Below are 23571 nucleotides of genomic sequence, written 5' to 3'. Positions count from 1 at the left end.
TAGCTACAGTCTGTTTTTTTTAAGTTTCCATATCTGTAATTTTGTTTCTCTGAGTGGAGACATCCATTTATCTGGATATCAGTGCTGGTTTAGGCCTGCCCAGTTCACAGCAGTGTATATTTAGATTTTGTTTTTAAATTCAGGTTCTTCCAGCTGGAATACTGAAGCATTGTACTCTGACTCTAGAAAAGGGTTTCCCTAAAGCTGAAACTATATAAACATAGCAGAAATATTAACCATATTACAGAAAGTAAGATTATACGAATTAAACAGTGTAATATCTACTTAGGTTTATCAAGAAAAGTTGAACATACAGGGATGGCCAGTGGATACCTCCATTATAAGAAATATTTAATTTCTCCCTCAAGCTTAAATACTGGACATTAGGCAGCTAATGAATATCTGCTGTCCTTTGATTTTAAGTAGGCATCTCTGTTGAGCTCCATCCTGCCAAATTGTGGATGGAAGGGTGGGGAGAATGGTTCCACAGGAACAAGAGGGATGGAAAGACTGTGCATCGCTTCTGGCATCACAAGTTCTGGGTATTCACCTGTAGTTCCTGTATGGGGGTGGGAGAAGGAAGGGGATGTTTCATTCCTGATGGACGAGGAGGACTGAAGAAGCACACTGTTTAATTTGGTTGGACCCTGGAAAGACGGAATCAAGGGTTATCCCAAATAACAATCCACGGTAATGACGACATTATGACCACTGAATGAGGTATCTCCACTCTATATTGAAGATTCTTTGGTTTCCTCTGATTTGTACCCTCAGCCTTCCCCTTCTTCTCTTAAAATGGGCAACTGCCACAGCTGCTTCTTTAAATGAAAAAAAAAGAAAAACCACTAAAAGGAAATTAAAGGTATCTTTGAGGACTGATCATGACCCTCGATAAGCACTAAAGATGGAGGGAATCACTAAAGAATGCACGAATAGTGAGACTAGGAGAAGTAAGCAAATGCACCGGTCTTCAGGAAACTTCACTTACCTTAAAATGCAGTGGGTGCAAACAGAACCTGCTGTAGGGGCTTTGGAACCAAGCCACATTTGGGACATTTTTCTCCATTACCGACTTCTCACATTACATTCATATTTATTGTCCTCAGTCTGGATGGTGATAAGAGTCGCTAGACCATTCTGCTGTACAACTGTGAAGCGAATCACCAGCAGGTGCAGTAAAGTAGGCTGGAGTACGAAACACACACAAACCTGGGAAAAGTTAGGACTACAGGCTTCTGACACTTACCTTTTCCTGCATGATTCTAGATATCTGGATGGTCCACTAACATTAGCAGGCTGACAGTATGGGCAGGAGTACTTTGTTGTGTTGCTGATGGAAGTCGATGTAAGATACGGAATAATGTCAAGCTGGCCTTGTCCACTGACAACCAGAGGGAGCTGGAAGGAATGTGATTCAGCACACGGGATGCCCTAAAACGAGAACACCACATTCTAATAACTAGAAATCCAGTTTAGTTAGATTTCTCAGCAATGTAAGAGTGAAAATTCTCACCCTTAAGTTCTCCATTTTGGTTAAGCAATGAGTGTAAAGCTATTCTCAGAGGCACTGGACTCAGATTGGAGTGCAGTGCTGCAGCAATCTAGCAGAGAAGTATGAATCTGAAGTACAACTAAAGCTGCCTGGCTTGCTGTGAAATCCTTGCCCGGGAGACACACAGACCACAAGATGCCTATATAGGAGAAGCTATCCAGACAATAACTACACCTCTACCTCGATATAACGCTGTCCTCGGGAGCCAAAAAATCTTACCGCGTTATAGGTGAAACCGCGTTATATTGAACTTGCTTTGACCCACTGGAATGCACAGTGTGTCCCCACCGGAGCACTGCTTTACCGTGTTATATCCGAATTCGTGTTATATCAGGTCACGCTATATCGAGGTAGAGGTGTATATTGGGTCTGATCCTGATCCCAATAAAATAAATAGGGTTTTCCACTGACTTCACTGAAAGTAGCTCAAAGTATGCAAATCACTCTCATCAGAGAAGCATCAGTATCTGGTTTAATACAGCTTGTCCTCCTTCTGCAAAGATCAACAAAATCTGATTTTTTATTACTTGTACTGCCTAGAGGGCCCATCAGAGACAAGGGCCTATTCTACTATGCACTGCATACACACACTCCCTCAAAACAGCGCAAACCCCAAAGAACTTCCAACTAAAGAATCATTGCATTCACTTTAAAATGTTAACCACTATAATCTTTTTGTTTTTAACTATACTCAAGGACACACAGGATCTTTATTTAAAGAACTAAAACATTTCAACAAGTCTGTTTTGAAAAAATCCATCACTATCTCAATTTTCTAATTTACAGTCAGTAAATGGAAGAAGAGACTACAAGTTGCCAGATGAAGTTACAGCTATAAAGACAATTATTCTCATTTAATATGTATTGGGTGTTTTAAAAAAACAAAAAACAAAAAACAAAACAAAAAACAGTGAAATCTGAATATATGGAAAGAATCTTAGCATACAGTATTTAGCTTTTTAAGTGGCTTCTTCCCTTATTAGAAACTGGTCTTGCCTCACATAGATCTTCCAGTTTTTCAACATTTGAATCATTTCACTATTTAGAACACAGGATGTTATATTCAGTATTGATTCCTATTTAGCTAATCACTTTAAAGCAATTATACAGCCACAATCTGAACTGGAGCAGAGTGAGCATTCTTTAAGTGGAGCAATTCTCTCTCAGACATTTTACTTTACATTCTCATCATAATCTTTGAATTATTACTGTTAACAAAGGTGGATGTCCTCATCACAATCTCTATTAAAAGGACAGACGGCTTTACAAACTACATAAAGTCAGAGTAGAGTTTCTATTTCATTAACCCCTTCAGTGTTTTGAAATTGATGACAAAGGTCCTGTTTAAACAGTCATCCTGCGTCTTTATACTGAAGAAGTCAGACACCTCTGGAAAGAATAAGCCTTTAGTGATTGAGCAGCATAGTCCTTCCCCTCCCCAAATAAATAAAACTCTTTGGAAGGGCTTCCCCATTGATACTAGCTGCTAAAACACAGTCCTTTTGAGTGTTCAAATTTTAACTATGTCAAAAAAAATAAAACTAAAGAGAAAATAAGAGTCCCATGCCGGAGCCTGTTGAGTTCAGATAAATTGCAGAATTCCCCCATGCCCATAATTAATCTAAAAACAAGCAAATTGGCTTATAAACTACCCATACTGCTCTTTCACAAAGGAATATTCATACGTACAACTCTTCTGTTTATTGCTATTTTATGCCAGCATTTCTATGGAAACATGTATTTTCAGAAGACTTGGATGTGTATAAACAGAATAATTCACATAGAGAAAAATGCTGTTTCTGTGCCATGTGAACTACCATAACTACGAAAACTGATGGCATATACAGTATGCAAGGCATGTTGCTAGAGGGGGGGAAGAAACAACAACCTGATTCTAGAACAACATACAAAAGAGCCCTATGTTTAAAACAGACTATAGACTTTAGGCCTAAATATACTTATTTTTCATAATAAAGCTCAATTTCCATATTCCTCCTACTGGTAGAAAAAATTAAAAAGAAGAGTTGACAGGTAAGAAGATCCATTCACTGTATACATGTGGTACTTGCTATCATAGCCTGACTACAGAGCTTTGCTGATGTTAGAAGTGACTTGGTTTAATTCCTTTTTTAAAAAAGCTCTGTTTTAAAACAAAAACTGTATACATTTCAAATTAGCAAAGCTATATCTGTACAAGTTTCAGTTATGGGTTGCTCTTGTCAGTTGCTATCATGTAAGACAGACAGCAAGATCTGTAGCTATCCGGTGTTACTCTAACTACTGCTACTGCTCCTTCCAACCTGGGCTGGAAATCTTTCCAACTATTTGAATTGGAGCCCCAGGCGACTTCACCCTTGGTCTGCTAAAGCCCTGCATTCCCCCTCTTCCCCACACATAGCCCATAGTCAACCAAGTAAAGCAACCAGCCATATAGTTTTAGTCATTTACATAAGCAAGAATTTACAAAATGCATGTATTGCTCTGAATTGCTGTTACTTTATGTTGACAAACATAGTATTCTAGAACAGATTAGGGAGTTAACACAATCTGTTTCAGAAACAAACTTCTGCTTCTGACAGGAGGGAGACGTGCTTACCAGAGTCCAGGATGAAGTCAGCAGGATTCAAGTTCAAGCATCAAAAAATACGTTCTGAGCCTCAGTGGGAAAGGAGCAATAGCCGTGAAATTGTAACCCATTAGGAAAAGGAGTCTGGACAGCACTTGTGCTGCAGGTGCTACTAAAACGCAATCCTGAATTGCTATGACAGCTATAAGAAATCACCTATTTATTAAATGGCTGGAGAAGGGAAGAATGGAGATATTGCCACCATATATAGCTATCGTAACAAAATGAAATATTAGAATCCCGGTATACGTGTCTTTCTTTGTAGGTTACTGGTCACCGGAGGCCCCGATCTTGCAAGCTGGTCTGGAGGGGCACAAAGGTCCACCCACATTGAGCAGCTTTGCAGGACTGGAGCCTTACATTGTGAACTCTTCAGAGAGGGATTGTATGTGTCTGTATAGCAACTACAATGAGGAGATCCTGGTCTTGACTGGAGTGCCAAGCTACTACCAAAATGTAAATAACCCATTTCACTCTGTCTTACCAGATGTCAAATGCCAGCTGCTGGGTACATTTTAGCATTATGTTAACTACAATGTTATAGGAGAAATACCATTATTTTTGCTACAATTGAGAGGATTCAAATTAGAAAAAATGATGGCATTTTTCTTTAAATATCTTTTCCAGTTTGAGGTCTTAGTTTGAAAGGGAAGTCCTGTTATTTCCCAACTTTTAAAGCAAACACAATACCAAGCATAAAACCTTGACTGTTAAGGTGTGATGTGACACAGCAAGACGACAAATGTGAGTTACAAAGACACTCTGAAAATGTGGTTTATTATTTACTTAGTATTATTTTCTTATGTCATCCAAACACTGGAGTTACTGGGGTTTATTCAGAAGTGCTAGGCTGCTGGAAGAGTTTTATTTACGATTTAAAGTCCACACATGTAGTTTACATGGGTTTTTCCACAGAGAAAAGTCCTCTCTGGTCCAAAATATCGTTGGTTACTAGAGTGTCCTCAAAAGGGCATCCATACCAGTTGCACGGAAGATTAAAATATTCTGAGAACATGTCTGCCAACTGCACAGAGAAAATCTAAGCAGTGCAGAAGGATGTTAGAGTGCTCAAGTAAACAGCTTACCACCATGCTAGGCCTGGTGTTCCCTCTCTATTATACAATGAAGGGGGAGTCACCAGATTTGAAATAACTCTCTTAGTGCAGATCCAAATGTATGCTTTTGAAAACAGTGTGGAAAATTTCAAATGCTGTGTAAAGGGCCTGGTTTTCTAAACAGTGCTGGACACTTGCAACTTCCACTGAATTCCATGTTATTTGCATGTGCTCTGGAGGGTAAGGGAAAGAACAAACAAACCAGAGAGAGAGAAAGAAAGCTTCATAGACTTTAAGACCAGAAGGGACAATTATGATCATCTAGTCCAGGGGTGAGCAAATGTTTTGGCCCGAGGGCCACATCTGGGTATGGAAATTGTATGGCAGACCATGAATGCTCACAAAATTGGGGGTTGGGGTGTGGGAGGGGGTGAGGGTGAGGGCTCCAGCTGGGGATGAGGGCTCTCGGGGCTGGAGATGAGGGGGTGGGGGTGCACGAGGGTGCTCTGGGCTGGCACCGAAGGGTTCGAGGGCAGGAGGGATATCAGGGCTGGGGCAGGGGATTGGGGAACGAGAGGGGGTCAGGGGTGCAGGCTCCGAGCCATGCTTACCTCCAGGGCTTTGGAGCGGAGCCCAGAGCTGGAGTGCAGAGCAGTGGAGCTGCAGGTTTTTGCCTGGAGCTGGAGCACAGCTCCAAAGCCCTGCTTACCTCAATCAGCTCCCAGAAGCAGCAGCATATTCCACATCCAGCTCCTATGGATGGAGGCACCGGCCAGGCGGCTCTGTGCGCTGCCCCGTCCGCAGGTGCCACCCCTGCAGCTCCCATTGGCCGTGAACCCCCTGGCTGCCCCTACGTGTAGGAGCCAGAGGAGGGATGTGCCGTTGCTTCCAGGAGCTGCACAGAGCAGGGCAAGCCCCAGACCCCACTCCCCAGAAGGAGCTCGAGGGCCAGATTAAAATGTCTGGAGGGACGGATATGGCCCCCGGGCCGTAGTTTGCCCAGCCCTGATCTAGTCTGACCTCCTGCACATTGCAGACCATAGAACCTCGCCCACCCACTTCTGTGCTAGATCCATAACCTCTGGCTGAGCTACTGAAGTCCTCAAATCAGGATTTAAAGACTTCAAGTTAACAAGAATCCACCATTTACACGAGGTTAAACCTCCATGTGACCCATACCCCATACTGCTGAGGAAGGCAAAAAACCCCAGGGTCTCTGCCAATCTGACCCAGGGGAAAATTCCTTCCCAATCCAAAATATGGCAGTCAGTTGGACCCTGAGCATTTTGGCAAGACCCAACAGCCAGACACCTGGGAAAGAATCCTCTCTAGTAACTCAAAGTCTCAAATAAGGCATCTAAAATTAACAGACACTTCTGTCAATTTTGGCCTCAATCTTTATACTTCAGTTCCTGATCCATAAAACAGAATAATAATTCCACTTTACATCACAGTATCCTGTGACGTAAAACTCACTTATGTTTACAAAGCACTCAAATGCTACAGTACAGTGTGTCATAAAAAAGCCCATGAAGAAATTAATCTATATTCACTTTAGGCTTTAGATGATACATAATAAGAGAGACATAGGGCCCCTTCATCCCCACACTAAACAAGGAAGTTACTGAACAAGTAACCATTCAGAGAGCACCCTCTACACCTTGTGCACTGAATGAGGCAAGGGTCCTGTGGGAAAAAATAGCATGTGACCACATAATTAAAGACTGTATTATGATGCATATGCACAAGGGGGCTGAATTAAGGTTAGATGGGCAACTTTAATCCTAGCATTTCCTAACTTTTAAATTGCACTTTGCAACCTTAAAGGTCTTTTAACAATTGTTTTATATACAGAAAAATAAGGACATGATTCAATTACTATGCAAGTCCAATGGAATCTTTCCACTGACTTCAATGAGAGTTTAACTGGGCCCTTAATGTTTAAAACAAAACAAAACAAAAAACCCACTAAAAACCTACCACGTGGGGAGAAGAGTTGGAAGAAGGCAGTAAACCAACATTTACCCGTTTCCGTACATTTTCATTGGGCATGTTTTTGTTCGTAATTAAACTTCAACATGCTAGTACTTTCAAAATGTAAACTTTAACAGCAAATATGTGAAAATATAACCAATGCTATGCATAAGGACAATGAAGTCCACCAAGAGGTAGACTTATGCAGCATTTTCCCACATTAGTCCTTTCAATATGTTTAATATGTAGTGTACTACCCAAATGAGGCAGTTTGAGAAATGAAGTATTCTTTCTAAAACTTAGAACAATGATCGTCTGAGAAAATTCAGGGTTATTAGTAATAATACTTGGTATTTGCATACTGTTCTATATCTTTAAATCTATACAGGATGTCCAGTTTCAGTCACCAATGCTTACGGCAGGTATAGGTAGCCAACAAAGTTGCAAAGTGGGCATAAAATGATTTGGTAGCCCTTTATAACTGCTTTGGACAGGTATAAGTAAACAAAGAGTAAGGCAGTACAGATTTAAAAAAAAAAAAAAATCTCAAAAGGTATTTATGGGGTTCTTTTCTAAGAGAGGAGGATGCACATGCAAAGAAGAAGAAGAAAAGCAAGCCAGGCAAAGACAAAGAAGGAAATTAAACAATTCAGTGATGACCATTAAAAGTTAATTTATGGATGGGGCCAAATTAAGATATTCTAGCTGCCTAAATCTATTACACAAATTTATACCAAAGCACATTAGTGCTTTTGGTACCAGCTATGAGAGAAAATTGTGTTTATTTTTTCCTACAAAGTAGCTCACTTCAAAACACTCCCTTTTATACTGAAAATGAATAACCTGTTAAGAATTAATGATTAACAGAGTCCTCAATGTTTTATATGGCAAAGCAAGATTTTATTTTATTATTCTAAAGTAGACTTTACGGTAAGATACAGCACAATAAAAACTCCAGTTGTGTAAATAAAGGTCTGATAATCAAATTCGGATTGGTAATAAGCAGCAATGATTTGAGAAAATCACCAGAGCGGATGTTATCAGATATGCTAGTACAGGCTGGAATCCATCCCTTAGTGTCTAAAAAGATAAAGCAACTAGAATTACTTCTGACTTTGTAACAGGCTCCTATGCTAAAACATGCAAACTGAAAGTTGTGGTTCTGTGAGAACTAAGGGATGCCTGCATACATATATTCCCAGCAGCTAAATTTCTCCTTCTGAGGTTTCATTGCTGTTAGTTATTATTGGGCATAGACTGCCTTTTAACTGAGCAATAGGCTTAGTAGTTCCCTAGCCACCTGGTGTGCGAGTTAAGACAATTCAATTTGTCACCGCATTCAAAAAATGAAAACCAATTATAATTGTGATTCTGAAGTCAAAGAACAGTACAGGCTGAGATACCCACGTTCAAGCCGAAGATCCCCTATCCTCAGAAAATATTAGCATTTCCCTATTGTGGCTAGTTGCCATAAAAGCAACGATTAGATACACTGAAGACCGTTTTCAATTAATGGAGGTTAATGAAAAGTCAGAAGGAAGGGGAAACGAGAGCCCCATATTTTAAATTAACAAAATATCATAAGCCACCTTGGTAAAGGTGTCTTCATAGCCGATTCAGGTTTTGAGCATGGACAGCACTATTTTAGGGCTATAGCTTTCCCCCTGTAAAGCCAGCAGAAAAGGGACCAACATCCTATGAAGCTCTGGAATGTTCACCTTCTGAAATTTCCCTGGAATGTTCTGTAGGATTTGGAAGGGGGGTGGAGGATAGGCTGCAAGAGAGGCAGGGGACTAGAACTCAGCCAGCACCATTGGAGCCGGAGCAGCCCCAATGTTTTAATGATCGAAAGCCAGATGAAGGTGCCTGACCTAGTACTGCAGGCTTCAATCTTCTCACTGTGGAGAAAATCAAATCCCATTCTGTGCATGAAAGGAAGTGTGAACGTCATTTGGGGTTGGGTCAGAGAGTCAGGCTTACAAAGCTTCCATCGGGAGGAAGGACTGGAACAATGTATTTTCCCTTTAAGGATTCAAGAGAGAGATTCAATATGCTGAACTTCTGTTCAGTAAATAGCCTGCATTACAGCACAAACATGCAGGTGGCATGTATGTTTAAGTCCACGAAGAATGAGAGGCACAAACATACCTCTTAAATGTGCCCTGTTTCTCTGGATCTTTTGCATCCAGCTCAGACAATATCCCAGAAGCAAAGAGGTACCAGTATGGGAATGTAGCTGTGCAATGGCACCAAAACTAAGTAAAGGCTTTAAAGCTACCTAAACGCCACTCAACTTTATTACCAATAAAAAAATAGGAAATGTTGGTAACAAAAACAAACACCTCTGGGCATGGAGCCTGCACCACACCTCTGGACATGGAGCATAGCTGTGGAAAAGAAGGAACTGAAGCTGTTGGAAACCACATGGCTTCTTTAAACACCTGCTCTGAAGATTTTGTGCTGCAAAACAGTGCAGTGCGCTCTTTACAGTCAAAATGGGCTTTGCTTTTCTAGAGGTTCCCAAAGATCAATGGTGAGTGGGTATCAAACATACAGCTAAGGGTAGCATAAAATCCCTCCTGAGCAGCTGTACTAAATCCTTACCTGTAAGGGGCTAAGAAGCTCAAATAACCTGGTTGGCACCTGACCAAAAGGACCAATAAGGAAAGAAGATACTTTCAAATCTCGGGGGGGGGGGGGGGGTGTTTGTGCTCTCTTTTTGTTTGTTCCCTCTCTGGAGGGAGGGAAAGAGAGAGACTAGGCAGGTAAAACATCTCCTGAAACCATACCTGAAATGATTAATCTAAGATTACAAAAACTGTAAGTAAAGGGCAAGGAAATGCGTTAGATCAGTGGTTCCCAAACTTGTTCAACCACTTGTGCAGTGAAAGCCCCTGGCGGGCCGGGCCGGTTTACCTGCTGTGTCCGCAGGTTCAGCCGATCGCGGCTCCCGGTGGCCATGGTTCGCTGCTCCGGGACAATGGGAGCTGCTGGAAGTGGTGTGGGACGAGGAACGCACTGGCCGCCGCTTCCAGCAGCTCCCATTAGCCCGGAGCAGCGAACCACGGCCACTGGGAGCCGCGATCAGCCGAACCTGCAGCCGTGGCAGGTAAACAAACCGGCCCAGCCTGCCAGGGGCTTTCCCTACACAAGCAGCGTCCCAAGTTTGGGAAACACTGCATTAAATTATCTTTTGTTTTAGCTTGTGAATTTTACCTATGCTAAGAGGGAGTTTTATTCCTGCTTTTTGTAACTTTGAAGCTGAGCCTAGAAGGGAATCCTCTGTGGTTTAAATCTTTTTATTACCCTGTGAAGTTACCTTCCATCCTGATTTTTGCAGGTGTGATTCTTTTACTTTTTCTTTAAATAAAATTCTTCTTTTAAGAACCTGATTGATTTTCAGTGTCCTAAAAACCAAGGGGTTTGGTCTATGCTCACACTGTAACCTTTTAAAATTTTATGGCAGATACAGTAACCGTCTACCTAGTAACTGCTCAATAGAGGACAGTAGCAAATGTAATTTGAATTACATTTAACTTGCTACGAAAACTAAACTATTGTGAGAAAATAAGGACAGAAGCTTTGGATCTTCTGAAACAAACTCTTTAGTGACACTTGCAGACCTTGTACTTGGCTGAACTGCACTGTCTCAGCCAACAGAAACAAGGAAGTGTCTGGATGAAGAAAGTCCACTAAGGCCCATATAGTATTTTAATATATTATATACGAGTGTTAACTCACTCTCTTTTTTTGTTCTCTAAATAGGTGTCTGTCATAACTATAAAGGGAAGGGTAACAGCTGTCCTGTGTACAGTACTATAAAATCCCTCCTGGCCAGAGACTCCAAAATCCTTTTCCCTGTAAAGGGTTAAGAAGCTCAGGTAACCTGGCTGGCATCTGACCTAAAGGACCAATAAGGGGACAAGATACTTTCAAATCTTGGGGGGGGGGGGGGGGGAAGGCTTTTGTTTGTGTTCTTTGTTGGGGAGTGTGTTCGTTCTCGGGACTGAGGGACCAGACATCAATCCAGGTTCTCCACATCTTTCTAAACAAGTCTCTCCTATTTCAAACTTGTAAGTAAATAGCCAGGCAAGGCGTGTTAGTTTTCCTTTGTTTTTCTCAACTTGTAAATGTACCTTTTACTAGAGTGTTTATCTTTGTTTGCTGTACTTTGAACCTAAGGCTAGAGGGGAGTCCTCTGAGCTCTTTAAGTTTGATTACCCTGTAAAGTTATTTTCCATACTGATTTTACAGAGATGATTTTTACCTTTTTCTTTAATTAAAAGCCTTCTTTTTAAGAACCTGATTGATTTTTCCTTGTTTTTAGATCCAAGGGGATTGGATCTGTGTTCACCAGGAGTTGGTGGGAGGAAGGAGGGGGGATGGTTAATTTCTCCTTGTTTTAAGATCCAAGGGGTTTGGATCTGTATTCACCAGGGAATTGGTGAAAGATTTTCTCAGGGCTTCCCAGGGTGGGAATCTAGAATTGGGAAATGGTGGCAGCGGAACCAGAGCTAAGCTGGTAGTTAAGCTTAGAAGTTTTCATGCAGGCCCCTACATTTGTACCCTAAAGTTCAAAGTGGGGATCCAGCCTTGACAGTGTCTATTTCTTTATTATATACTAACTGCTCCATTTTGCACTTTGACTTATTCTTACATATGGCTATGTCAAGTTGTTCTTCAGCTTTAATTTATGCTCCCTTGTTCTTGTGTTTGACTCCAGGTCAAACAGCTTGTAGTAAGTACACCTTAACTTTCTTTTTCCTGTAGGATTCAATATGCCTCAGAAGAGCCCTCAACATGCAGCAATAGTATGTAGGACACTCCTTGTGAATATTTTGTTTTCTTTTAATATCTTTCTAACCTTCACTTTTACAGAAATATAGACCTGTCTTATAATTTATAACTGTTCAAAAAAGTTAACTATGGCATCAACAGGGTCATTCAGGTTGCTCTTAGTACAATATCCTTTTATATTAAAAGTAGTATGTCCAATTTTTTAGTGTGAGCTCTAGACCAAAAAGAATTTGGATAACTTCTCCTGTTATACTTCATGCCTTTATTTAGGCTCCCTAGTAATTAATATTAAAGTATTAAGAGGACACAAAGTTATTTGCACCCAGCCCAGTCACAGAAGCTTCTCTGCATTTAGCATTTGTATTCCAGTGCTGCCCAGGAGCCACAGAGATTGGGCCAGGCACTGTATGTGCATATTGTTAAGACAGCCCCTGCTCCAAAGAGCTTTCAATCTAATCGGACAATACCGGCAAAGAAAAGTAGACTGACAACATACAAGCAAGGTTTCAGAAGTGCACGTCTTAATACTTTTTTTTTTTTTAAATAAACTATGCCCTTCCCCCTCTCCCCCATTGCATTATTCAGGTGCCCCAGCCACTCTGTTCTCACACCGATGTCCCAGATTACAGGCCTGTACTCCATCCTACCCACCCCACTGAGACAGATATATATAAAAAAAAACGATGCACCACACCAAACACATAACTGTGTCTGTGTAATTTAAAGATCTGATTAAAAAAAATGCCTTTCAGTCCAGATGGTTCCATCTGCTTTTGCCTCACAGAGGGGTTGGGAGGTTCCTATCTCCACAGGTGCCCCCTTGGGGTGATGATAGGGGCTGGCAACTAGGATTTTCCTGCCCTTCAGTTCATGCAGCTCCAGCCATTCTGCCTCCATACGTTCTCAAAGTTTCTACTGCCCGACTGTTTTATAAAATGTATATTTAGATGCATTCCATTTTCATATGCTAGTTTTGTACTTAGAATGCACGAAACATTTCGCTCAGGCTTCTAGTTAAGAATTTGATTACTCACCTCTTTTGTACTGACTGCCATCTGCCCACTCTTCCCCCTTTCTGCCTCAGACAAAAGCAGAATTTGTGTCATCTCCTGAGCAAATTTTTATCACCTTACTGCACATTCCTTCTTCCAGGTCACTGAGACATACAGTGAACAAACTTGGTTGTGAAACTGATCCCTGGAGCACTCCAATCTTTGCTCCCAACACTGACTCTACTTGCAGAGAGGACAATTTGCCACATGAGATTTTTACAAATATAGAATATTTAAGACAGTAAGTAGATTTGATATTAAGGCTTCTTTAGGGCAAAGCATCAATTTATAGTTTTAAATTTAAGTTTTCTATTTCAACAGTACACATATATCCCAACTATATGCAAAGGGGTAAACAGTTCTCTGATGCACAGGAATTTTAACACTCCCCTCTCAGCAAGGGTAGAATGGTACAGCTAAATCTCACATATGCTGAAAAGGACACTCTTCGGTTCATTATGTATTTCCAATCTGGTCCTTTTATTAGTATCTGAAATGTTCATTTCCTAAATTGTACATGACAGTCACTTAAAACTCCATCTGGTATTTCTGATTTATACAGGGAAATTCCATGCTAAAATATGTGTAAATTTTTTAACAATGAGTGTAATTAACCATCGAACAATTTATGAAGGGTTATGGTGGATTCTCCATCACTGACCATTTTTAAATCAAGATTGGATGTTTTTCTAAAAATATATGCTGCTCTATGAATTTTTTCAGGTAAATTCTATGGCCTGTGTTATACAGGAGGTCAGACTAGATTATCACAATGGTTCCTTCTAGCCTTGGAATCTATAAACATTAAAAGCACTGTATTCCCCCTCTCCCCTCCCCCCCCAAAAAATTACAAAAATTATCAGACAAAAAGATTAGGGAGCAAAGACTGCAAATCTCTCAGTATTTGGGGGAGTTTTATAACAAATACAGTTGCTACGGATCTCTACTAAATCTCACACTACAGCAACACTTTCACACTTGAAAGTTCTTGCACATTTGGAGAAACAGTCCCAAACAATGGTTCTGAAAGTGGACAGTTAAATGTAAATACCCACCTTTTTTTGGTAATTGTATATTGTCTTAAAGAAGATACAACAAACTTTGTATTTGTATAAAAATGACAGTAGTGAACAAACAAGAGTAAAGCAATCCAATTAGAGCACTTCTTGGTTTTTGAATTCACTGATGTATTGAAGATGTATGTAATTTCAGGACAGGATTTTCTCCTACTTTTCAGTTCTGCGGGCACTGACAGTGATGGTTTTGGTGACCTTCAATGTGAATTTTCCAGGTTTTCTTTTCTCTCTCTCTCTCTCTTTTTTTTTTTTTTTTTAAAGTATAACCGTAACTCTGAATTTCCACACAAACATTTGTGGATTTTGAAAAAACAATAATGATCTCAAGTGTTTTAGTCCTCTAATCATGGTTGACATTTAAAATCCTAAACCCAATTTATGTGTTTTGCCTGGGCATTTCCCTGTTTTTTTAAAAATGTGTCAGAATTGCTCAGTTATAAGAGTCCTTGCTTAGGTTACAGGAGCGGTGCCAGGGTTTTTGCCACCCTAGGCGGCAGCGCTCCTCCTCTGAGCATTCGGGGGACCTGGGGTCTTCGGCGGCGGGGGTCCTTCCACTCTTCATCTTTGGGGCACTTCGGCGGTGGGTCCCGGAGCGAGTAAAGGACACGCCGTTGAATTTCCACCGAAGACCTGGAGCGGAAGGACCCCCCGCCACCGAATTTCCACTGAGGGCAGCAAAATGCCGCCTCCCAAATCCTGCCGCCTAGTGGAAGCTCCGGCCCTGTTAGGTTATGAACTTCACAAGGATGGACCCTGCTCCTCTTCAGATACCCAACCTGCTTATCACACCCAACACAAGGAGACGGAGCTAAATATGTTGTGAAGAAGGGAGTACAGAATGTGAGTTTATACGTGAAACTATTTTTTTTGTCTACACTACCACTTTTGTCAGTAAAACTTTTGCCAGTCAGGAGTGTGAAAACATTCCTGACTCACAAAAGTTTCAACGGCAGAAGTGCTGGTGTGGACAGTGTTATACCCGCAGGAGACTCTCCTGATGACATAGCTAATGCCACTTGTTGGGGATGGTTTAATTATGCTAGCAAGAGAGTTGTGCCACTGTAAGGTCTATAGCATAGACATAGCCTTAAAGACTAAATGGTCCTCTGTTTCTTCCCAGACCAGCACTACTATTCATTTCCCAAAATGGCATTCGCTTTCTCACTCTCCCTCCAAACATACCCTCTCCTCTGCATATGGTTCCTTACATGCTATTCCTCTTCTAGAGCAGTGGATTTTTTTTAAAATGCCTATCAAGCCTCATCAGGTATGAGAAAAAACACTTAAATAATTAGATAATTCTGCCGATTCCCACCCTAGAACCAGCCAAAGGCACATGCCCTCATCAACAGCAACAGATAAGCTTGGTGTCTGTTAGCTCCACAACAGCTTGGAAATAACAAAAAAAGTTACTTCATCAATCATTCTTACTCTTATCTCCCAAACAACATGCCCAATTTACTTAAAGATATCCAGAAACATTACATTCTGACAAAATTCCTGTCAGTAAAGTTTCAGGAAAACAGATTTAGTGAGCAGGGAAGCAGAAGGATTTTTTTTAAAAAGGCATTTAATAATGGAAGACTAGTTTCAACCTTAACTATGAAAAGAAGATAGTATCTCCCTTATGCATGACTGAACACTGACCATAGAACAAGGTCACAGAACCAGTTTATTTAAAGGCAGAATTCCTTTTTGGGCCCAGATAAGAACATAAGAATGGCTATACTGGGTCAGACCAAAGGTCCATCCAGCCCAATATCCTGTCTGCCGACAGTGGCCAATGCCAGATGTCCCGGAGGGAGTGAACTTAACAGGTAATGATCAAGTGATCTCTCTCCTGCCATCCATCTCCACCCTCTAACAAACAGAGGCTAGGGACACCATTCCTTACCCATCCTGGCTAAAAGCCATTAATGGACTTAACCTCCATTAATTTATGTAGTTCTCTTTTAAATGCTGTTATAGTCCTAGCCTTCACAACCTCCTCAGGCAAGGAGTTCCATGGGTTGACTGTTCACTGTGTGAAGAAGAACTTCCTTCCGGGACCCCCTGCCACTTAATCCAACCCCCCGCTCCCCGCTCCCTTACCAAGCTGCTCAGAGCAGCATGTCTGGCCACGGCGCTGCCCAGCTGGAGCCAGACACACTGCCGCGCTGCCCTGCAGGAGCACGCAGGCACGCCACCCAGAGCACTGCCCGTGCGGCAGCGTGGCTGCGGGGGACAGTGGGGGAGGGGCCGGGGGCTAGCCACCCCGGCCAGGAGCTCATAGGCCGGGCAGGACGGTCCCGCGGACCACCGTAGTTTGCCCACCTCTGATCTATCTCCACATCCAGCACTGGAGATAAAGTGATGTAGGAGCATTGTCCATTATTGGATAGTACCTGGAGAACTAATTGTGTTGTACTCCAAGTTACTTATCTAAACCAGCCGTGTAACGTTTGAGCATACCCTTAGAATGTTAGTAGCAAATTTGCGTGTAGACATTTGACATAGTAGAGGACTAACAACTTATTACTATAGATTTCCAAGGCCTAAAAGTTGTGTGTGTGAGAGGAGAGAAAAGCAGGATGTGATGTAGAGTACACTTTTACATGAATATTCCAGTAGCACACAAGTCACTACCTGGAACCATTAGACACAAACGACTCAAGGAAATGCTGATGTCACTCCCATATGTGTTTTGGCAGCACTGGCTTTCCATATGCCAAGATAAAAATAATATAAGTTTCTCCAATCCAATAGTGAACAGTTGTTAAAGAGTAACAAACCTCACCATTTTATTGTTTCATTAGGATTCTGAAGATAAACAGCCTTTTTTAGGAAAAAAAAAAAAGTTATAAACTACATCAGGATACTAAATTGAGGAATATAATCCATGGAGATTTGGAACTTTACAATGGTTACAGTAGGCATCTAAAGAAAAAGAATAACAAAGCAAAAAGGTATGTAGGCAGGAACACATATTTGTGCTCAATACTTATGGAGAAAAGGATTCAAGTTTAATTTATCCACGTTAAAAATACGACCTCCGTAAAACTGCTGAGATCAATGAACATAAGAACGGCCATACTGGGTCAGACCAAAGGTCCATCTAGCCCAGTATCCTGTCTAGTTCTTTTTTGAACACTGTTGTAGTCTTGGCCTTCACAGCATCCTCTGGCAAGGAGTTCCACAGGTTGATTGTGAGTTGTGTGAAAAAATACTTCCTTTTGTTTGTTTTAAACCTGCTGCCTATTAATTTCATTTGGTGACCCCTAGTTCTTGTGTTATGAGGAATAAACATCACTTCCTTATTTATTTTCTCCACACCAGTCATGATTTTATAGACTTCTATCTTTTCCAAGCTGAGAAGTCCCAGTCTTATTAATCTCTCCTCATACAGAAACCGTTCCATATCCCTAATCATTTTTGTTGCCCTTTTCTGAACCTTTTCTAATTCCAATGTATCTTTTTTTTTTTTTGAGATGGGGCAACCACATCTGCACGCAGTATTCAAGATGTAGGCGTATCATGGATTTATAGAGAGGCAATAGGATATTTTCTGTTTTATAATCTATCCCTTTCTTAATTATTCCCAACATTGTTGGGTTTTTTGACAGCTGCTGCACACTGAGTCCACAACGATCCCAAGATCTCTTCCTTGAGTGGTAACAGCTAATTTAGACCCCATCATTTTATGTGCATAGTTCGTATTATATTTTCCAACGTTGCATTTATCAACATTGAATTTCATCTGACATATTGTTGCCCAGTCGCCCAGTTTTGTGAGATCCTTTTGTAGCTCTTCGGTTTACTTCGGACTTAGCTATCTTGTGTAGTTTTGTACCATCAGCAAATGTTGCCACCTCACTGTTTACCCCTTTTTCCAGATCATTTATGAATATGTTGAACAGCACTGGCCCCAGTACAGACCCCTGGGGGACAACACTATTTGCTTCTCGCCATTCTGAAAATTGACCATTTGTTTCCTATCTTTAATCAGTTACCAATCCATGAGAGGACCTTCCCTCTTATCCCATGACAGCTTACTTTGCTTAAGAGCCTTTGGTGAGGGACCCTGTCAAAGGCTTTCTGAAAATCTAAGTACACTATATCCACTTGATCCCCCTTGTCCACATCCTCGTTGACTCCCTCAAAAAGTTCTAGTAGATTGTAAAGGGAACTTGTGCCTCACCAAAAACCATGTTGACTCTTTCCCAACAAATTATGTTCATCTATGTCTGACAATTTTGTTCTTTACTATAGTTTCAATCAGTTTCCCCGGTACTGAAGTTAGGCTTACTGGCCTGTAACTGCGAGGACCACCTCTGGAGCCCTTTTTAAAAAGTGGTGTCACATTAGCTATCCTCCAGTCATCTGGTAAAGACACTGATTTAAATGATAGGTTACAAACCAGTTAGTAGTTTCGCAATTTCACATTTGAGTTCCTTCAGAACTCTTGGGTGAATACCATCTGGTCCTGGTGACTTATTACTGTTTAGTTTATCAATTTGTTCCAAAACCTCTCTAATGATACCTCGGTCTGGGACAGTTCCTCAGATTTGTCACCTAAAAAGTATGGCTCAGGTTTGGGAATCTCTCTCACATCCTCAGCTGTGAAGACCAATGCAAAGAATTCATTTAGTTTATCTATAATGGCCTTATCATCCTTGAGTGCTCCTTTAGCATCTCAATCGTCCAGTGGCCCCACTGGTTGTTTAGCAGGCTTCCTGCTTCTGATGTACTTATTTTTTGGTTCTCTTACTATGTTTTTTAAATTGGGATATACATTTAAGTTGAGCCTCTATTACGGTGTCTTTAAAAAGTTTCCATGCAACTTGCAGGGATTTCACTTTTGGCACTGTACCTTTTAATTTCTTTTTAACTTCCTCATTTTTGTGTATCCCCCTTTCTGAAATTAAATGCTACTGTGTTGGGCTCCTGTGGTGTTTTCCCCACCACAGGGATGTTAATAATGACCATAATATAATTAAATTTACCAAGCGGTCCAGCTATATTCACCTCTTGGACCAGATCCTGTGCTCCACTTGGGACTAAATCAAGAATTGCTTCTCCTCTTGTGGGTTCCAGGACTAGCTGCTCCAATATTTAAAATGTCAAGAAACTTCATCTCTGCATCCCATCCTGAGGTGACATGTACCCAATCAACATGGGGAGAGCTGAAATCCCCCGTTATTACTGTATTTTTTAATTTTTATAGCCTCTCTAATCTCCTTGAGCATTTCAGTCACTATCACCATCCTGGTCAGATGTTAGTATATCCCTACTGCTATATTCTTATTATTCAAGCATGGAATTACTATCCATAGAGATTCTATGGTACAGTTTGGTTCATTTAAGATCTTTACTTCATTTGATTCTACACTTTCTTTCACATATAGTGCCACTCCACCCCCAGCATGACCTGTTCTGTCCTTCTGATATATTGTGTACCCTGGTTTTATTGTGTCCCATTGATTACCCTCATTCCATCAAGTTTCTGTGATACCTAGTATATCAATATCCTCATTTAATACGAGGCACTTTAATTCACCCATCTTATTATTTAGACTTCTAGCATTTGTATATAAGCACTTAAAAAAATTGTCACTTTTTAGCTGTCTGCCATTACATGATGTAATTGAATGGGACTCTTTCATTTGACTTTCTCATCAGATCCTACCCTAGAGTGACCTGCTGACTAAGTGCTGCTTGCACAAATTAAAGATGCCTGGGGTAGTGATGAAACTGGGTTCTTTATATTTTCAGGACTCCTGAATGTTAAAGAGTAAAATTAAATGCAACTTGTTTTGTTATAGGAAAGGGAAACGGCTCCTTTCTTTTTGTAATTTCACTGTGCCCTTTTGGACATGTCCATCCCTTACCCTCCACAAATCTAGCAGTTTCCCTGAGGGGACGTCTAAACATTAAAACGGACTATACCAATTACATATAAAAACTTTAAAAGTGATGTTTTGTAGTTCAAATTACTGGAGAAAACCTAGATATTGTCAAATAAATCCTCTTTTTTGCCCTGTACATATGCTTGCACTTTTCCATAAAAGCCAGAAATAGAAGGAAAACGGCTTGCCAAATGGAATCTGAAAACCAGAATTATAGTAAAACTTAAGAGTAATTTTTTAGTCAAATTCACTCCAGGAAACTGCTGAGTTTGTTTCTATGGAGACTTTAAGCCGCTTGATAATTTTTTAAAAAAGCAACATATCACACCAGTTACATAAATCAGTCAGCTGAGAGGTGAAAGTGTTCCTTGAAGTTGAAATATTATTTACACTTCATTACCAGGTCTGGGAACTTCCTGTCATCAGCCTTCCTTATTACTTTCCTGCAAAAGTACTGGCAGGCAGACTCAGGTGGCATTCAGTCAATGCTCTCGCAAATACAAAAACTGTACTGTGGTAAGTTGCAAACTGATTGCAAAGATGTGTTCTTGAGCATATCAAGTACATCAGGGTACTTCTCTCCCATAACAGAAAGGTTGACATTTCTCACTCATTTCAGACATGTGCCTATTTAGATAGATGCACTTTTAAAAAAATATTATGTCCACTCTGCTCCTCTAATTGTGAAACAAAGATTAACTCTATTCTACGCAAATACAGCAAAAAGCCCACATGGAAGCTATTCTCACCTTGAAGTTGTGGTACCTTAAATACTCGAGTATAGCACCTTGCAAATAGTGCAATGGAACAGATTAGGACTAAACAGGAGTGTTGTCTCTTTTCAAATCCATCCGCTACATGAGAATTTGTCACTCAGCATAGATTTCCTGGAAGCATGACTGCAGTACAAATAAGTAATCTACCATTACCAGAGTAGGTAAGCAAGTCAATCATTAACATATTTATTCGCATTCACATGTCAGGGTATAGAAATATTATCCTTAATTTACAGAGGGGGAACAGAGGCACGGAGAGACTATGTGATTTGTACAAGGTCACACAGGAACTCTGTGGCAGAGCAGGAAGTTGAACCCCGATCTCCTAAATCCCAGGCTAGTGCCCTAAATACAGGACCTATCCCTCCTTTCTAAACAATATCTGTTTGCCTGTATACTTACAGTTTGTGATTTCACATGCAATCTAGTGTTTTGCCTCAGGTCTAACCCTCTTGTGGGTTAGAGTGTGTGGACCAACTACTTCTTCTGCCAGCTGATGGTCCTGGTAACTCACTCTTTTGAAGTGCGTGGTTTGTGCCACGGATCCTGCATTTTGATCCTTTACCCCAGAATCCTCATTTGTGGGAAGACTACAATTTATCCCTAGCATCTGCTTCCTGAAGGCTCAATGAGTGGCACCTTGAGTGGAGAATGCTGCTTATGTCCCATCCCACAATCTTGCCCTTCAGGGCCATAGCTTCCCACTTCCAACATCAGTTTCTTTGGGTAATAGGAAAAGCGCTATTGGACAGCCCATCCCGCTTGAGAATCTAGTTCTCAGGAAGATGGAGCAGTCATTTCTTCATTCTGCCCACCCCCACTTTGATAGGGCCATCAGAGCAAGGGCAAAGAGGTGGGGAGAGGAAGGGAAGCGCGGTCCTTCCCCTGCTGCCCCCCCCCCCCGGACCAACTGGGTGGGGGAGGAGAGGAAAAAGCAGCTCTTCTCATGCTACCTCCCCCACAATACAGGGCCAACGGGGGGAGGGGAGAGAAGAGAGGTCCTTCCCATTCCACCCCCTTCCCCAATTCAGGGCAAATGGGTGGGGGGAAGGGAAAGGTCCTTCCCAGGCTGGTCCCTTCCCCACTACAGAGCCAATGGGAGGGGGGAGGGGAGAGAGATCCTTCCCACACCACCCCCTTCCCCAACACAGGACCAACTGAGGGGGAAGGGAAGAGAAAAGAGGTCTTCCCCCTCCCCCCAGCAGAGAACCCCACAGTGTGGGGCCCCAGGACAATGTGAGGGAAGGGGGAGCCCTCCCGCCCTGCCCACCCCGCCGGGCCCCAGTGCCCTGTACTGGAGGGGAAGCAGCGATCCTTGCTCCCCCCGGGCCGTGCCCCAAGGCCAGGCCCTTGCCCCCTCCCCCGCGAGCCGCCGGCCCGTGGTGCAGGGCTCTCAACCCGCCCCTACCTGTGACGGGATGGGGGCTCCGGCTCCTCCCGCGAGCGGGGCTGGGCCGGGCCCGGCCCGTCTGGCCGGGGGACGCCCCGAGTGCCGTGGGGCGGCCGGCTCGAGCCCCGCTCCGGGCCCCCCGCCACTCCGGCCGCCTCTCCTCCTCGCCTTTAGTTTGACCTTTTCCGTGTCTCTCCGCTCCCGTCCCCGACACTCTTTGACGTCAGTCCCCTAGCAACCAATCCCCGCCCCCTCCAACTCTCGCGCTCGCACACAGGGTGGGCGGGGAACCCGGCTCTGAGTAGCCAATCAGCGCACAGGCCGCCGCTTCTTCAGTCCTCCCCGCCGCTCGGGCGCGCGCGCCGCTGCCTCGTGGCCTGGAGGCGCGCGTGCCGGACCTGGGGGTGGGAGGGGCGGAAAGAGGGTGCACGGCGGCGCGAGCAGTCTGGGTTCCCGCTACACCTGTGCCTGCATGTTCCAAACCCAGCATGCAGGCAGCGGCTGCACCCTATCCACATGCATAGCGTGCACCGGCCTCAGTCGCTGTGCACCTGGCGTGCGCTTCGGGTTCGTGTGGCCCCGGCCGCGGGACACTAGTGAACTTTCCTTTACCAGCCCGCTCTCCGACCTAACGGCTGTGAGCGCAGGCTCAGCGGAGGGAAGAGCAGGGCAGCTTAGGGCGTCGGAGCGAAATGCTTCTGGCCTTTCAGCGCTAAGAGTTGGGATGGAGACGAGCAGCTGCACTTCCCCGGCGCTGCTCCTGTGTAGGGTGCTCTTTGCCCCGTTCTCCCTGGGCAGGGGACAGGCAGAGATTCTTGCCCCCGAGTTGCATGTCACCCCCCACCCCTGAGCTGACTCCTGACCTCTAAGGAGTTCAGTCTCCTGATTCCTCACTGCTCCTTCCTTCAGGCCCCTGCCTTTGGCCAGTCCCTTAGTGGTCCAATATCTGTCTTCCCTACACACGCTTTCTGTGGCTCCAGCTAGTGGCGTTGGAAAATTTTTAGTAGGGGTGCTGAAAGCCATTGAACACAACTGTAAACCCTGTCTGTGTATGGTGGAAACCACTTCAAGCCAGGGGTGCTTGTGCACCCTCAGCACTAGCATTCCCTTCAGTTTCCTAACCTAAAACCTGCTCCTGCTGCCTAGGGGTAGCGTGGGGGGAGATTAGCTAATTTCTCTTGGAATAAATGTAACATGGAGGTTCAAGTGTTATACCCACCACTGTATGTGCATTGTTATACACTATATACCATCTACTATACATACACCTTGCTCACTCATGCACAATACATGTGCATGTAACATTCTGTGCAACATGTATATGCTGAGCATAAGAAATATGCACACTTTATCCACACACAGCCTACTAGGACTCTGGTCTACATACA

At 42.7% G+C, this 23571-nt stretch overlaps 1 long non-coding RNA gene across 3 annotated transcripts; it reads right to left on the bottom strand.

The window, feature by feature from the left end:
• Positions 1-275: 275 nt before the first annotated feature.
• On the bottom strand, positions 276-22300 carry LOC128831729 (uncharacterized). Of its 3 annotated transcripts, XR_008443845.1 has the most exons (5): positions 22202-22300; positions 20767-20916; positions 1247-1431; positions 989-1148; positions 276-647 (listed from the first exon to the last, which is right to left on the bottom strand). It is a non-coding gene; the product is annotated as an uncharacterized LOC128831729 (long non-coding RNA). The 3 variants fall into 3 exon arrangements; XR_008443843.1 differs by lacking the exon at positions 989-1148; XR_008443844.1 differs by lacking the exons at positions 989-1148; positions 20767-20916.
• Positions 22301-23571: the final 1271 nt, after the last annotated feature.

Source organism: Malaclemys terrapin, chromosome 2 (assembly GCF_027887155.1).
Source record: "Malaclemys terrapin pileata isolate rMalTer1 chromosome 2, rMalTer1.hap1, whole genome shotgun sequence".
NCBI lineage: Eukaryota > Metazoa > Chordata > Testudines > Emydidae > Malaclemys > Malaclemys terrapin.
The sequence above is the reverse complement of the archived record's forward strand: the minus strand, read 5'-3'. Positions and strand labels throughout refer to the sequence as shown.